A 15,237-nucleotide genomic window follows, 5' to 3' on the forward strand; every position below is an offset into this window, starting at 1 on the left:
ATTTTCATGATCTATATTTCTAGCCTGACTAATCTGAAATCAACAGCTTCAGATATTACAACTGTCCACTTTAATCTCCACTTCATCCCTAAGCCTTCATTAAATGACTTCAGAGAGGAAGAGATTTCTCTGTCCCTCCTACTTAACACCTAATAAAAGTCAAAAATCAATTAGAGCAGAAAGAATAAGTAGAGGAGTATTACACAAGCATCAACTCTACTACAAAAAGAGTTTTCAGGGCAGCCCGAAAACTCAGCTCAGCTGTTTAGCGCTGCCTTCAGCCCAGAGCCTGATCCTGGAGACTGGGGATCGAGTCCCACGTCAGGCTCCCTGCATGGAGCCTGCTTCTCCCTCTGCCTGTGTCTCTGCCTCTCTCTCTCTCTCTCTCTCTCTCTCTGTATCTCTCATGGATAAATAAATAAAATCTTAAAAAAAAAAAAAGTTTTCATCAAATACTTCCCCCAAAAAAGCATGTGATAAAGACAGGTGGTCTTTTGGAGTTATTACTATTTTTGATGTATGACTTTCTCTTTTTTATTAACATTGTAGAATTCTTCAAAAACTACTAAATATAATAAACTTATAACCAAAAGCACTTATCAAAATATAGAGAATATATAAAAAATAGAAGAGCTGCTGAGTTAGGTTGATAAAATTATGAGGATTTTTTTCCTCTCAAAATTTTCTTTGATGAACAACAACAAAGAATGCTTTTTCTAAATCCATGATCAATTATTTTTCTCTAGAGAAATAAAATATGTGGACTGTTAAATTAGTGATGACTGAAACACTGAGAATAGAGGGCATTATTCAGTTTGTTAATCACTGAAAAAACTTACTAAGGCACAGTCATTCAGATATATGTTTTAAAATACTACTAGTGGTACCCCCACTTAAAACCTTGTATATCCTCAGTAGAAACATCCTTAGGGCAAAATCAATATATATTATATGTCAATATATGTCCTGCTGAGGACATTTTTATATTTCTTTTTTTTAATTTTATTTATTTATTCATGAGACACACACACACACACACACATACACAGAGAGAGAGAGAGAGAGAGAGAGAGAGAGAGAGAGAGGCACAGACACAGGCAGAGGGAGAAGCAGGCTCCATTCCATGCAGGGAGCATGACGTGGGACTCGATCCTGGGTCTCCAGGACCACACCCGGGACTGAAGGTGGCGATAAAGCCACTGAGCCACCCAGGCTGCCCTGTATTTCTTTCACCTAATCTTTAACAACAGTAATTTGGAGATTGTTTTAACTACCATCAATAAATATGATTTAAACATCTTGTAAAAAGAGCATTGGGGCAGCCCAAGTGGCTCAGCAGTTTGGTGCCGCCTTCAGCCCAGGGTGTGGTCCTGGAGACCTGGAGATCGAGTCTCGCACCGGGCTCCCTGCATGGAGCCTGATTCTCCCTCTGCCTGTGTCTCTGACTCTCTCTCTGTGTCTCTCATGAATAAATAAATAAAATCTTGAAAAAAAAAAAAAAAAAAAGAACATTCAACTACATGGTATGAAAAAAATTCCTATCAGTAACACTTGATGGAGTGGTTCTCCACTCAGCAGGAGGTCTGCTTCCCCCTCCCTCTGTGCACTCTATCACTCTCTCAAATAAATAAAAATTCTTTTAAAAAAATACATTTACAGTACCTGAAATAATCCCTACTATTATTATACCACATTCCAAGGAATAGTTAGTCATTTTGATTGAGATAAACTAAAGACAAGATCTATGGGGATCCCTGGGTGGCGCAGCGGTTTGGCGCCTGCCTTTGGCCCAGGGTGCAATCCTGGGGACCGGGGATCGAATCCCACATTGGGCTCCCGATGCATGGAGCCTGCTTCTCCCTCTGCCTGTGTCTCTGCCTCTCTCTCTTCCTCTCTCTGTGACTATCATAAATAAATTAAAAAATTAAAAAAAAAAAAAAAGACAAGATCTATAAAGAGTGAACTTTTAAGTAAACTCCACCCCCAACATGGGACTTGAACTCACACCCCAGGATCAAAAGTCACATGTCCTATGGGCTAAGCTAGCCAGGTGCCCTGACTAGTGATTTCAATAGAAATTCACTCTGGGCACCTGGCTGGCAGTCGGTAAACTCACGACTCTTGATTTTGGGGTCGTGGTTCAAGCCCCAGGTTAGGGGCAAAGACTACATAAAAACTAAAATCCAAATAAACAAATAACTTGTCAAAGACAAGGTATAATCATAATTCTCTAAGAGAACTACATTTTGTTTGCTATAACTAAAAAAATAACAAGGTAAACTCTCAATAAGGAAAAGTGCTTGATTGTTTGAAATGTGATTGTGAATATTTTTCAAATAATTTTTATTAGTACCTCAGAAAATTAAAGGATTATATAATTACCTTATTTAACAAAATATACTAAAACAGGTACTTGTAAGGTCAGTGAAAGGGGGATGCCTGGGTAGCTCAGCGGGTGAGCGTCTGCCTTTGGTTGAGGGTGTAATCCCAGAGTCCCAGGATCGAGTCCCACATCAGGCTCCCTGCAATGGAGCCTGCTTCTCCCTCTCCCTCTGCCTATGTCTCTGCCTCTCTCTGTCTCTCATGAATAAATAAAATCTTAAAAAAAAAAAAAAAAAGGTCAGTGAAAGGTTAATCATTTTCAATGAAACAGGATAATCATACATATTTGGGGAATACCAGGAAGAAAGCAATTATTACTAAAACAAATAATCATAGTTTTTTTTCCTCAACTAAAAAGATACTTATGTGTTCTGGATATTTTTCTTTTAAAGAGTAATATACTTTTGGGAGCACATGGGTGGCTCAGTCAGTTGAGCATCTGCTTTTGACTCAGGTCATGATCTCTTGGTTCTGGGATGGAGCCCCCCATCTGCTTCTCCCTCACCCTTTGTCCTCCCCCACCCCGCAATTGTGCAGTATCTCTCTCTCTCACAAATTAATAAAATCTTTTTTAAAAAGTAACATACAAAAAAAATAAAAATAAAAAAATAAAATAAAAATAATAAAAATAAAAATAAATAAAAAAGTAACATACTTTTTTCAATAAGGCATACTTCTAAATTCCTAATTAAAGATTAAACTGGTCAACCTGAGAAACTTAAACTATCGTTATGCTGCTAATAGGGTCTTAATCTTCCCCCTCTTATTTACTTTTAGCAATATCTCTGCTTTTTTACTTCCGAAAGAATTTTTTTTAAGATTTTTTTTATTTATTTGAGAGAGAGAGAACATGAGCAGAGGGAGGGGCAGAGGGAGAAGCTGAGCAGGAATCAGATGCGGGACTCGATCCCAGGACTCCAGGATCATGGCCTGAGCTGAAGGCAGATGATCAACTGACTAAGCCCCTCAGGTGCCCCTCAAAGAATTACTTGATATGGAAGAATTTAGTCCAAAAAAAAAAAGAAAACATTCTTCCTGAAAGATATAAACAATTATTACTAAATATTAATCTCTATTATCTATGCAGTATTCAAGTGCCTTTATTTTTAAAAAGATTTTATTTATTAGAGAGCATGCACAAGGGGGGGGAGTGGCAGGCAGAGGGAGAGGTAGAAGCGGGCTCCCTACTGAGCAGGGAGCCTGATGTGGGGCTCCATCCCAGAACCTTGGGATCATAACCCAAGCCTAAGGCAGATGCTTATTAACAACTGAGCCACTCAGGTAGCCCTTAAGTCCCTTCTAATACTACAGCTTTAAGTTTCTTTAAAGTAGTAAACACATTTCCTTATACTAAAATTATTATAGCTCTTATGAAAACATGATTGCTAAAACCTCAAGTTAAAGTACTGCTGATGATTCATGTTTAATCTAGACATACTTCCTTTCCTACAATCTCTCTAAATAAATACAGGAGAATTTAAGAATACCATAAAACATGGGATTCAAAATATACTCAAATGGTCTATTGTGACCTTATGATAAAGTTAAAAGACTTATTACGTAAAAATTTTACAACACTACTTTTTTAAAATGGCATATTAGTGTTTCCCTACACTCTTTTTTTTTTTTTTTTTTTTAAGATTTTGTTTATTTATTCATGAGACACAGAGAGAGGCAGAGACACAGGCAGAGGCAGAAGCAGGCTCCATGCAGGGAGCCTGATGTGGGACTCGATCCCGCGTCTCCAGGATCACGCCCTAGGCTGAAGGTGGCGCTAAACCGCTAAGCCACCCAGGCTGCCCTCCCTTCATTCTTCTAAACCGTATTAACTGGGGGACCTAGAGATGAGGGAAGCAAACAAAAGGGCTAGCCAAACCAATAAGCCATATTTGTCCTTAAGATTCTACCATTCTTCTTTAGCTCACACTTAGTCTTACCCCTCATTACTGTCAGATTCACAAGATTCGTAAAGGACCCCAAGAAACCCAAGCTTCTCACTACAACTCAACCCTTTATCATGCCTTTTTCCGCTAAACAGTGTTCCTATATGCCACACCTCTCCTGATCAGTGAGTGCATAAAATCTTACTTCTACATTCCACTGCCTCTGAACCCTCACCTGTTTGTGGTATCAGCAAGTTTATTTGATAAACTAATATGGGATAATATTACCAATAAAAGACAACAGTTTAAATTTTCTCCAGAGAATTTGTGATTTTATTTTTTTTATTTTTTATTTTTTTAGAATTTGTGATTTTAAACATATTATTTTATTTATTTATTTGAATTTATCATTATATGGTTTCACTCATACAGGGAATATAAGAAATATCAAAAGGTCATTTTTAAAATGAATTCCATAACACAAGACAGACACAAAGTTTGGCACTGGCAATTCTCAAATTATGCTACACAGTCAACCATCTAATCTACCTATCTGTAATGTAGATCCAATTACAATTTAATACAGTTTAAACTAAAAATTAATGTAGTCATATACAACCAGTAGGGAATATATGTCTGGCTTAGATATATGCCTCGTGGCAAATGTCAAGTAAGTGACAACTAAAATTATGACTGCATGGTTTTATCATAAGTCATATATCTGTTAAATCTTCTCACTTTCAAAGTAGAGCAAATGACTCTCTGTAGCTAATCCAGTTCAAACAGGTAACTTTCTTCTTTTAATTTCTTAAAATTTTTACGTAATCTCTATATATCTCTAATGTGGGGCTTGAACTCATGACCCCAAGACCAAGAGTTGCGTGCTCTACCAACTGGGTCAAGCAGGCCCCTAAAATGGTCAGGTAACCTTTTAACCCACCCAGAATAATTACCTTAGCATGCCACATATGAGGACTTTTTCAGAACATTTGATACTTATGACTTTACAGTGTCTTTTCTACTTTATGATTTTCCACAACTTGGTCAATTACAAATATAATTACACACTGTTTACTTCAAATTCTAACAAACCACTTTATTCTTTATTGCATTAATCCAAAGTACAGTCTCTTATGACTGAGATAATTTAATACCATTTCATTCCATCTGCAATTAATCCTATAGTTAGTTACAAGTCTAGAGCCTCACGTGTCTTTCTGAACAACAGATCCAGGTTTTTTTTTAAAACCAGAATAGGAGCAGCCCCGGTGGCTCAGCGGTTTAGTGCTGCCTTCGGCCCGGGGTGTAATCCTGGAGACCCAGGATCGAGTCCCATGTCCGGCTCCCTGCATGGGGCCTGCTTCTCCCTCTGCCTGCCTCTCTCTCTCTCTCTCTCTCTCTGTGTCTGTCATGAATAAATAAATAAAATCTTTAAAAAAGAAAAAAAAAACAGAAGAGTATGGATTTTGTATTATAAAAATCTTGTGAAGAAACCTCTAGACAGAATCTCAAACGTAAGAATAGCTAGATAAATTTGGGGGAGAGCAAACTTCTCCAATTCTTAATTTCTTAACAGTGGAAAAAGAATAACATTACTAGCTCAAATGAAATGCCTGAGACATTATACTGAATGAATAATTATAAAACATACCAATCCTATTCAGTTTTTCCATACAATCCTATTTGGAATTTCTATACACCTACAAGTCCACAGAGATTATTAAGGTCTATACCACTTAGAGCTTTTACTTTCTTTCAACTCCTACTGAGAAGAATATGAAAAGAGCACAGGTACTGTATGAACGCAGAATTAAAACAATTTGGGAGAGTTTTGTTTTTTTTTGGGGGGGGGGAGTTTTTTAAGACAAAATCTACACACAATCCTTACTCAGCTATCTGTAAACCAAATTTTATTAAAAACATTAATGCTTTATAAACGACCCAAAAAGGTCATTAAAGTAGAGATTAAAACCTACACAAATCAAATAATTTATTCTACATTCTTTTAAGTCACATATTTGGCCCTATTCTTTAAACAAATAGGCTCAGCAAGTATCCAATATGCCCTCATCTCCACTTCCCACCCACTCTTCTTTTGCTCCTGGAAGACAAGTGTGAGGTTCAATTCAATCCTAAAAGACTGCTTCACCTAAGAGCTACTTTTGCCTTGACTTTCTTTATGACCTTGGGGGAATCTACCAAAAGACAATTATAATGATGTTGTTTATCACTGAAGTTTAATCCTAATATGCTAACATTAGTAAAGTCATCTAAACTAAACCTAGAAAAGTGAAAAAAACCTTTGAGTTATAAACATTGATATGTAACATAAGCCACATTTTAAAAATTTTAGCTAGTTAAGGGGGAAAAATACGAAGGCCTCAAATTCAACAATATTGAAAAACAAATTCTGAAAAACACCAACTCTCTACTTTTCTCTATGGACAAATGGTTTGCAATATAAGAAAAAAGGTGGGGGGGGGGGGCCGGAATGAAACTAGCCTTAACTACCGGTTCCTTGCTTTTTATAAGGATTACAGATGGACAACAAACGAAAAATTTTAAACTTGGCAAAGAATGGGGAAACTGTATGTAAAGAAATCTACAATCTGAAAATTACTAAGATAAATCTATCTTTTAAGTACTAATTTGTATGTCCATATTGGGCAGTAATCATGGTACCGCTTTATTAGCACTAGAAAGATAAATCCTTGCCTAGGAGGAACATTTACTAAGTACATTTCATTTCAAGATCTTAGGGCAGTTTACGAGCAGTATCTCTTTAGGCTTCCCTAAGGTACTCTAAAGTGCTTAACATCATTCACACATCCAGCCACCGCTAGGGTGAGAAGTAAATAAACACGATTTACTTATGCAATTATTTACCACAGAATTCTAGTCAAGAATGAAAAAGTAAACATCCACACAGTCATTTAATACCCAAGGAAAGCGGCGACTACTACGGCCGATAAGATTCACCCTTAATTGACCACTACAGAAACCACAGGCCTTCCACATGGGCTGTCCTTTACTACCACTCCTGATTCGAAAAAGTAACAATGTCAAGTCAACATTTTAACAGTACAGAAGATAAACAGAACTTGATGAAATATCCAATTCCAGATCCTCGAAAGATGTTTATAAAAACTGAGATAGAGCAACGCCCCCCTAAAAGCACCCTACTAGAAAGAATGAAACATCGAAAACATCAGGTGGGCCAAGGTTAGAAAAGCTGATCTAACCCAACTACCCGGAGGGACCACAGGGTTTGGGACTAGGAACGTGAGATCGGGGTGGGGGTGGGTAGCAAAGTGAAATCTAACCCCAGAAATCACAACACAGGCCGCAGCCTGGGAGCTGAAGCTGGCGGGAAGTGAGCTCCCTTTCTGTTCCCAGGGGAAAGTCCAGAGAAGAGCGGCTCCACACCGCGCACTTACAGGGCGCCAATGGTGCATGCCTACCAAGGCGCCGAGCCGCTGGAGAACCCGGTTAGGAAGGGGAGGAGACCCCGGCAGACGGCCCTGGAAGAGGAGGACTAAGGTTGGAAGCAGCGGCAGTGTCTGGACGAGGGGGATTACCTAACTGTGACGACAGAGAAGTGTCCTCAGGCTCCGGCGATGGTCCCGACTGCGCAATGTGTGGTGTCTTTCCCGCTTAGCCCGCAGCAGCAACAGAACCAGCTCCTTCAGCCAGTCGCCATTTCCCGCCTACCGACCTGCTGCACCGCACGGACAGAGACCCGGATGGAAAGCGGCCTCTCCGCGCAGGCGCCTTGGCTTCCTCCTCCCCCTCCCGCCACAATTCCGCGAGGTGGGAGGGAAGGAATGCGGGAGGCTTCAGCGGCAAAAAAAAAAAAAAAAAAAAAAAAACCAAAAAAAACAAACCAAACCAAACCAAAAAACAAAAAGCCCCCACAAAAACAAAAACAAACAAACAAACAAACAAAAAAACAACTTTTAGTTCCGTAAAGGGCCTTGGAGTTCCTGCCGCCAGAAGAAACTCACAAACCCGATTCTTGACAAAAATTGAACGCAGACCCTTAGGACCGAATGGAGGAACAAGGACAAAACCTATCCGGCTACCCCAGGGCCCGGGGGATATTTGTACTTTAGGGGCCTCCGTAGCTGGCTGTGTAGTGATTGCAGGAGGAGTAGGGAGTAAAGCGTTGGGAGTGAAGAGGCGGGGATCCGAAGGACGGTTTTTCCTCCCGCTGCTAACGGAACTGCTTAGGCAGGGCTGGCAGGGGGAGCGCGCCCTCGCCCGGGAGGCGGGGCTTAGGAACGCGGCGCACACCCTGGCGGCGGGGGTTTAGCAACCGGGCGCGCCAGGTGGGTGGGGCCAGGCGGGACAGGGTAGGACTAACGCCTTGGCGCGCTGGAGGAGGTGTGTGTAGGGAGCGCTGCCGGAGGCCGTGGTGAGACGAATCCTTCCTTCTTTCCAGGGATCCGGGTGGCCGTTGAAGGTCCTCTTTCCAGCTCTCTGCCTAGAGAGCATAGCAGTTGCTTGTGGATCTGCCATGCAAACCCACGCCATTGGACTCCACGCGATGTCGGCGCTGGTCCTTCCGAGAAGTCAGATCGTTCAGGCAGCTGGGGTCCAACCTGCATTACTGAGTCTAAGGACCGGCCGTCAGCCTCACGGGGTGGAAATGTATCAATCCAAGCGTCCAGCCCTAGTGGAATATCAGAAAACCGAGTGTAGTGGTTGGAAGAGCATCATCTCTTTCCTAAAACTCTTGGGCCATTCACATTATTCAATCAAGAAATATTTACTGGGAAAAAAAAAAAAAAAAACACAGGGTGTGAGGACCATACTAGATGCGAGGGATACAAGGCAGACGTGGACCCTGCCTTCCCAGAGTTCATGGTCTATTGAAGACAAACAAGTAAACAATTTAAATACAGCTAAAATGACCACAAGGAGTTCTTGACAGGCGTACAACTGAGTGAGGGTTTGAGATGGCTTTCATGAGATGATGGCAGGAAGAATCGATGTTAGAAGGGAAGTGTCCAGGTAAAGGAAACGACAGATCGAAACATCCAAAAATGAAATTGCATTGAGCAATTAGGGAAGTGGTTCTGTGCACCAGGGATACAGGAGTTGAGGGGAAGATAGTGGAGAGAGATGACACGGAGGTAAGCAAAGAACCCTTGTGAATCTGGTGGTTTCAAAGTGTGGAGGAGGTGGGTTGTCGCCTGATAGCCTTATATACTACAGATCCTGTCAGAGCTCAGAGTTCATTTGTACCAGGTCTCTTCCTAATACAAGAATGCTCTAAATGAGACATTGACAGGACGTGGTGTAACTGTGTGCAGAACTGGTATTAGTCCACAAAATAATAGATTCCTAAAAAACTAATTGAAAATCAACAGTTACTGATTATCCAGTGTGTATCACGGAAAGCAATGGAATATAGACTAAACAATTACCCCAATTGATTACCAAAATAATTTTTAAATCAGGTAAAAATTGGAAATATTTCTGAAAAAAGTTGTTCCCAGTAGTAGTAACTTCCAGTGTTCACTCTTCTAAAACAAGTATGCCATTTACAAAGTAGTTTTATATGCATTTTGATTTCCCCAACAACCCTAGGAAAAAAATAAAATAGGTGATATTAGTCCCCAAACTCTTCAGCTGAAGACACTGAAATTTTTTTAAGGTGAGGAGAGGGGAGAAAAAAGAAAAAACAGATGTATTATCCAAAGACAATCTGCCAGGAAGAAATATACTCAGGACTCAAGCCCCCCTTCTCCTCATTACAGCACCTCCTACTGTCTCCTGTGGCAATGTTAATTGTTAGATGTTAAGTTTAGAAAGGCTGCTGGTAGCAAGTCTAAGTGCTTTTGCAATTTATTTAATATTTCAATACCATTTGTTCACAGATGACTGTATTATTTCTGATTTTCACCTTCTTTTACATCTAATAGTCTACTAGATTCTTTTCTGCAATATCAGTGGATTGTTTTGAAATCAAATGAGATATTATTTACGGAAAAACATTCAATAAGGTGTTTTCCTTGCTCCTTAAATAATAGTTGTTAATGTCATTAAGCTTCAGTAAAAATTCTGTCCAAGATTTTAGAATGAAATAAAGGTTTAAAAATATGAACTTTTTTTTTTTTTTTTTTTTTTTTTTTTTATTCATGATAGCCACACACACAGAGAGAGAGGCAGAGACACAGGCAGAGAGAGAAGCAGGCTCCATGCACTGGGAGCCCGACGTGGGACTCGATCCCAGGTCTCCAGGATCACGCCCTGGGCCAAAGGCAGGCGCTAAGCCGCTGCGCCACCCAGGGATCCCAAAAATATGAACTTTTTAAAGATTTTATTTATTTATTCATGACAGACATTGGGGGGGTGGGGCGGAGACAGGCAGAGGGAGAAGCAGGCTCCATGCAGGGAGCCTGACTTGGGACTGGATCCTGGGTCTCCAGGATCCCACCATGGGCTGAAGGCGGCCCTAAACTGCTGAGCCACCGGGACTGCCCAAAAATATGAACTTTAAAAAAAAACCCTGAAGTATATTAAGATGCAAAGCAGTAGCCATAGGAAAAAAAATTAATGCAAAAACCTAGCGACATGCATGCCTTCTAACCTATACAGAACTATTGCTATATGAAAACATTAATGAAATAGGATGTTCACTAAGTAATGTGATAAAGTGTCTTGGATATTCAATAGAATCCTTCAAAAAGTTCCTTATTTCACAGTATATGGAATATATTTACCTTTGATATGTAAGGCATATGCACTTCACAAACAATTCTTAAAATTCTCTATGAGATATATTTTTTATCACTCTTACTACAACTCATTAAGGAAGTAATACTTAAATACTGAAATATCAGAACTGCATTTTGCTCTAATATTGCAATCACTTGATGGCAATGATCATCTGAAACATGGTCAAAACAAAACTTCATTTTCTCTCAAATCTGCTTCTCTCAGTATTCTGTACCTTATAGAATATAGTTTCTCATATTTCATCCAATCCATTGTAAGTGCAATAAGCTAGACCTTGAAAATATCTTGAATCCAAACACTTACCACTCTAGCTATGTCCCTAGTTCAAGGACCATAATCTCTGACCTGGAATACTATAAGTGTTCCTGTTCTGTTCTTGAGCCTCCTTCAACCTTTCTAACACACAGCCAAAGTGATCATTTTAAACCTCATTATAAAATCTCCATCACCCTTAAAATCTAAAATCTTTACTGTGACATGCAAGTGAGCTATTAGCTCACTCTTGGATACCTTACTAACTAAATTCCCTACCTCTTGTTATTTGTATTTCCATCATACTGTCCAACTAACTATTCTTTGAAAAAGTATATTCCTGTATCAAGGGCTTTATATTTATTGTTTCTCTGCTTCTAATTCTTTTTCCCCCTAGACCTGTGCTATTCAACAGCCACTAGCTACAAGCAATGTGTGGCTACTGAACACTTGAAATGTGGGATTGTGGTTGAGGAAATCAATTTTTAATTTTATTTAATTTTAATTAGCTTAAACTTTAAAACTAAGACCCGAGTGCTTAATAGAGCTTCCATTTGGGGTAATGAAACAGTCCTAGAACTAGTTAATGGCAATGGTTGCACAACATTGTTAGTGTATACTTAATGCCACTGAATTGTATATTTTACATGTAAATGTAACAATGGTAAATTTTATTATGTGTATTTTACTACAATAAAAAAAATTGTTCCTTGGTATTTCCCCAAAGAAGCTGAACTTGTGCCCACACAAAAATCTACACATGAATATCAATAGCAACTTTATTCGTAACTACCAAAACTTAGAGCACCCAAAATGTCCTTCAATAGGTGAAAGGTTAAACTGTGATATACCCATACAACGGAATATTAATCAGCTAAAAAAGCCAATCTGAAAAGGCTATATACTATATGATTACAATTATATAATATTTTGGAAAAGTGGCTGCCAGGGGCTTAGAGGAAAGGAAGGAGGAATAAGTCGACTATGTGTGATTTTTAGGGCAGTGAAACTATTCTGCAGACTATAATGGTAGATACATGTCATTATACATTTGTCCTAATCCATAGAATTTACAATACAAAATGTGAATTTTAATGTAAACTGACTTTGGTTGATAATGATGTGTACAGTGTTAGTTTATCAATTGTAATAAAAAATTTTAGCTTGTGTGTGTGTGTGTGAATGTAGTATGTGGGAATTCTCTACTTTCTACTTAATTAGCTGTGAACCTGAAAGTGCCCGAAAAAGTAGTGTATTGAAAAACATTAACTGAACTTCGTTCAGTTATTGGAAAACTTTTAAGTATGCTTGGAACATGGGTATGTGAACATACTTGCTCAAACATAAATTTTATTAATGCTAAATACTAATCAAATATTTCCAATGACAATTTACTGTCCAAATTGAGATGCATTGTAAATGTAAAATATATACTAGATTTAAGATTTAGTACAAAAGAAAATATAAAATATCTCACGAGTAGTATTTTATGTTGATTACATATTAAAATAATAATATTTTGGATATATTGGTTAAATATCAAAATTTCACCAGTATTTTTAAAAGTTATTACTAGGGGTGCCTGAGTGGCTCAGTTGGTTCAGTGTCTGCCTTCAGCCCAGGATCCTAGGATGGAGCCCTGCATTGGGCTCCCTGCTCAGCAGGGAGCTTGCTTCTAACTCTCTCCTCCTTGCTTGTGCTATCTCGGACACTATTTCTTACTCTCTCCCTCTCTCTCATATAATTAAATATTTAAAATAAAATGTGGTTACTAGAAAATTTAAAATTACATAGGTCGTTTGTATTAATTATATTTTTATTGGATAGTATTGCATAGAATATTCACATGGCTTGTTCTCATACCCCTTTTTCAGAAAGGCCCTCCCTGATCATCCTATCTAAAATAGTACTCCTCTAGGAGCACCTGAGTGGCTCAGTCAGTTAAGTGTGTCTCTCATGAATAAATCTGACTCTTGATTTCAGCTCAGGTCATGATCTCAGGGTTGTGGGATTGAGGCCTGCATCAGGCTCTGCACTCAGCAGGGAGTCTGCTGGAGATTATCTTCCTCCACCTTCCCCTGCTTCCAAGCATGCTCTCTCTCTCTCTCTCTCTCTCTCTCTCTAAAATAGACAAAATCTTTTGAAATAGCACTCCTACATCATTATTCCTTTTTTTTCTAACTTATTTTTCTTATAGCATGTATCAATATGAGTATAGAAAATAATATCTCCCTCTGGCATATAAATTCCACGAAGGCAGAGACTTTATCACTGTTGTATCCCTTGTATCTCCAGACGTATTAGGTACTCAATAAGTAATTGAAAGAATGATTTTTTTTAAAGATTTTATTTATTTATTCATGAGAGACACACAGAGAGGGAGAGAGGCAGAGACAGAGGCAGGCTGATATGGGACTTGATTCCAGGACTCCAGGATCATGCCCCTGGGCCAAAGGCAGGCACTAAACCCAGGGATCCTGATCATTGTTCTTTTATGATGAAATCTTTAGACTTTGTGTTAGGGGGTGGGGTGAACAACATCTTGAGCACACAATAAATATTGAATGAACCCCAAATCCACATTTCTGGGTCTCTCAACATTTCAACTATTTTCAAATACTTATAGTGCAACTACATTTATATATCCTCAAATTCATTCTACTATCATTGCAATTTGCAATGAAACCCACCCAATGTGGGTAGCCCGGGGGGCTCAGCGGTTTAGCACCGCCTTTGGTCCAGGGCATGATCCTGGAGACCAGGGATCAAGTTCCACATCGTGCTCACTGCATGGAGCCTGCTTCTCCCTCTGCCGGTGTCTCTGCCTCTCTCTCTCTTTGTGTCTCTCATGAATAAATAAATAAATTAAAAAAAAAAAACAATAACAAAAAACCCCCCACCCAATGTATTTTTCATTTCAATTATTATACTTTGCAGTCCTAGAATTTCCTTTTGATTTTCTGTAATTTTCATTTCTGTGCTGAGACTCTGTTTACTCATTTAAAACATTTTCATTTGATCTTTTTTTTTTTTTTTATGATAGTCACAGAGAGAGAGAGAGAGAGAGGCAGAGACACAGGCAGAGGGAGAAGCAGGCTCCATGCACCGGGAGCCCGACGTGGGATTCGATCCCGGGTCTCCAGGATCGCGCCCTGGGCCAAAGGCAGGCGCCAAACCGCTGTGCCACCCAGGGATCCCTCATTTGATCTTTAAATAAACTTTTAATACCTGCATTAACAAACAACTAATAGGGCAGCCCAGGTGGCTTAGCGCGCCTTCAGACTAGGGTGTGTTCCTGGAGACCGGGGATCGAGTCCCACGTCGGGCTCTCTGCCTCTCTCTCTGTGTCTCTCGTGAATAAATAAAATCTTTAAAAAAAAAAAACCCACAAACAACTAATATGACAACAATAGCTAATTCTTTTTTTAAAAGATTTTGTTTTATTTATTCTTGAGAGACAGAGCGAGAGGAGACAGAGGCAGAGACACAGGCAGAGGGAGAAGCAGGCTCCATTCAGGTAGCCTGACATGGGACTCCATCCCGGGTCTTCAGGATCAGCCCTGGGCTGCAGGCGGCGCTAAATCGCTGCGCCACCGGGGCTGCCCTATCTTTTTTTTTTTTTTTTTTTTAATTTTTATTTATTTAAGATAGTCACACAGAGAGAGAGAGAGAGAGAGGCAGAGACACAGGCAGAGGTAGAAGCAGGCTCCATGCACCAGGAGCCCGACGTGGGACTCGACCCCGGGTCTCCAGGATCGCGCCCTGGGCCAAAGGCAGGCGCTAAACCGCTGCGCCACCCAGGGATCCCCTCTAATTTTTTTTTTTTAAACTATGGATTACATTTCAAGTCTTTGTCTAGCAATTTATTGAATACTGGACATCATTGTGTAGATGCCGTAGAAATTATATCTTCGGGATGCCTGGGTGGCTCAGCGGTTTGGCGCCTGCTTTCGGCCCAGGGCATGATCCTTGAGTC

The 15,237-nt window shown here is 39.7% G+C and overlaps 1 protein-coding gene across 5 annotated transcripts in view; it reads right to left on the bottom strand.

Moving 5' to 3' along the window:
- The window catches only part of CTDSPL2 (CTD small phosphatase like 2), an 85,047-nt gene extending 76,614 nt beyond the window's left edge, over positions 1 to 8,433 (bottom strand). The window contains exon 1 of one of the 5 annotated variants that reach the window (XM_041745273.1): positions 7,849 to 8,433. The gene's annotated coding sequence lies outside the window, so the exon portion shown is untranslated. Of the gene's footprint in view, positions 1 to 7,843 lie in introns of all 5 variants that reach the window. The other 4 variants (XM_041745274.1, XM_041745272.1, XM_041745271.1 and 1 more) reach the window with 4 other exon arrangements.
- Positions 8,434 to 15,237: the final 6,804 nt, after the last annotated feature.

The sequence above is a fragment of the Vulpes lagopus genome, chromosome 2 (genome assembly GCF_018345385.1).
Source record: "Vulpes lagopus strain Blue_001 chromosome 2, ASM1834538v1, whole genome shotgun sequence".
NCBI classification, from domain to species: domain Eukaryota; kingdom Metazoa; phylum Chordata; class Mammalia; order Carnivora; family Canidae; genus Vulpes; species Vulpes lagopus.